Source organism: Penaeus vannamei, chromosome 14 (assembly GCF_042767895.1).
Source record: "Penaeus vannamei isolate JL-2024 chromosome 14, ASM4276789v1, whole genome shotgun sequence".
Lineage (NCBI taxonomy): Eukaryota > Metazoa > Arthropoda > Malacostraca > Decapoda > Penaeidae > Penaeus > Penaeus vannamei.
The window spans coordinates 3,625,098-3,627,625 of record NC_091562.1 but is presented as its reverse complement, the minus strand read 5'-3'; positions in this window follow the sequence as shown (position 1 = coordinate 3,627,625).

The window sequence follows — 2,528 nt, the reverse complement described above, 5'->3', positions numbered from 1 at the left end:
TTTTCTCTTTTATTCACTTCATTCCATCACACAAACAGCAAATGATATTAATAAAATAATAATAAATAAACAAATAAAAATGTCCCCCCTCTCACCAGCTTGAGCTATATATAACCCGTTTTCTTTTTCTCTTCCCGTTTTCTTTATCCCTCGATCTCGGCAGTTCTTGAGACTTCTCTTTCTTCTTCTTTCTTTTCTGCTTCTTTTCACTTCTCTCGCCTCTCGATTTCCACTCGATGTCGACCGCCTCGACACTCAACTGGATCGACTTCCTGGACGTAGGACGATTAGGTAAGAGGATTTGCCGGTGGGAGAAGATTAGAAATATTTTGTATTGACTGAGAAACGCCGCGAAACACAATAAGAAGGATGTGTCTAAGAGAAAATGAGAGGGATAGCGAGGGAAAGGGAGAGGGAGAGAGAGAGAGAGAGAGAGAGAGAGAGAGAGAGAGAGAGAGAGAGAGAGAGAGAGAGAGAGAGAGAGAGAGAGAGAGAGAGAGAGAGAGAGGGAGGGAGGGAGAGAGAGAGAGAGAGAGAATGATAAGGAGAGATAGAGAAAGAGAAAAAGAGAGAGTAAGAAATAGACAGATAGATAGATAGATGGACAGACAGAGAGTGAGAGAGAGAGAGAGAGTCAGACAGACAGAGAGACAGACAAACAGACAGAGACAGAGAGAGGGAGACAGAGAAAGACAGAGAGAGATAGAGAGAGAGAGAATGAGAGAGAGAGAGAGAGAAAGAGAGAGTGAGAGAGAGAGCGCGGGAGAGTGAGAAAGAGAGAGAGAGAGAGAGAAAGACAGACAGAGAGAGAAGGAGAGCGAGAGAGAGAGAGAAAGAAAGTGCGAGAGAGAGAGAGAGAGAGAGAGAGAGAGAGAGAGAGAGAGAGAGAAAGAGAGAGAGAGAGAGAGAGAGAGAGAGGAAGAGAGAGAGAGAGAGAGAGAGAGAGAGAGAGAGAGAGAGAGAGAGAGAGAGAGAGAGAGAGAGAGAGAGAGAGAGAGAGAGAGAGAGAGAGAGAGAGAGAGAAGAGAAGAGAAGAGAAAAAGAGAGAGAGAAAAAATAATTAGACGAAAGGGGAGAGAGAGTAAAAAATAAATAGATATGTAGGAATCTGGATAGTTAGATACATAGATAGATAGGCATATAGATAAATAGTTAAATACACACATAGATAGGAATATAGATAGTTAGATAAATAGAGAGAGAGACAGACAGACATACAGACAGACAGACAGAGACAGAGACCGGAAAAATCCATCCAAAGGACCCACCAAAGGAGACGAAATCCCAAAACCAAACAAAAGAAAGAGAGACACCAAACAAAGGCAAAAAAAAAAAAAAAGACGTAGAAGAGGGAATAGGAAGAGAAAGAGGAAGTGGAACAAACCCATCAAGTGGGAGAGGAAACGGACAAGGTTAAATATGTAGCCGGCTACGGGGGGCGGGGAGGGGGGGGGGGTAAGGAAAGCCTGGCGTTATCTGGAATCATTCGTCTTATGACATCCAAGTAACAGGGATGAGGAGCTGAAGCTCACGTCTTGTGTAGGGTGGGTGGGGGGTGGGGGTGTGGGGGGGGGGGGAAGTACAAGTTGATTTAGGTTTGGGTTTGTAACTTTGTGTGGGTGTGTGTGTTTGATGACTGTGTTGTGTGTGTGTGTGTGTGTGTGTGTGTGTATGTGTGTGTGTGTGATGGGTGCATTGTGTGTGTGTGTGTTGATGGGTGTGTGTGTATTATGACTGTGTGTGTGTGTGATGTGTTTGATGACTGTGTTGTGATGTGTGTGTGTGTGTGTGTAGATGGGTGTGTGTGTTGATGGGTGTGTGTGTGTGTGTGTGTTTTGATGGGTGTGTGTGTATTATGACTGTGTTGTGTGTATGTGCGTGTGTATTATGATGTGTGTGTGTGTGTATATAGATGGGTGTGTGTGTGAATTATGGTGTGTGTGTGTGTGTTTTGATATGCGTGTGTGTTTTGTGTGTGTGTGTTTTGATGTGTGTGTATATTTTGATGTGTGTGTGTGTATTTTGATGTGTGTGTCTGTATTTTGTGTGTGTGTCTGTATTTTGTATCTGTCTGTATTTTGATCTGTGTGTTTGTATTTTTTGTGTCTGTATTTTGGTGTGTGTGTGTTTGTTTCGTGCTATGGTGGTGATGATTATACGAGTATTGATAATGAAGGTAATAATGATAAGGTAATAACGAAGGTAAAAATGATCATCATAGTGGCAATACTTACGATAATGTCTATAATTGTTTTTTTATATTTACGATTACGATGATAAATGATGGCATAACAAAGATGGTAACTATGGTAACAGCAAAGAGAGTAATAATAACAAAAGTACCATCACAAAGGTTGCAATAAAGATGGTAAAAAGATATAAATTGGTAATGACAGTAATTTTATCCAATCAATACGCGGTAATTAAAACTATACTGATAACAGGATCGTCTCGCTGTACATTCCCCAGAAGTAAAGTTTACATTGTCATGAACTCAAAGGAGAGTGTCAGAATGAAATCATGATGGC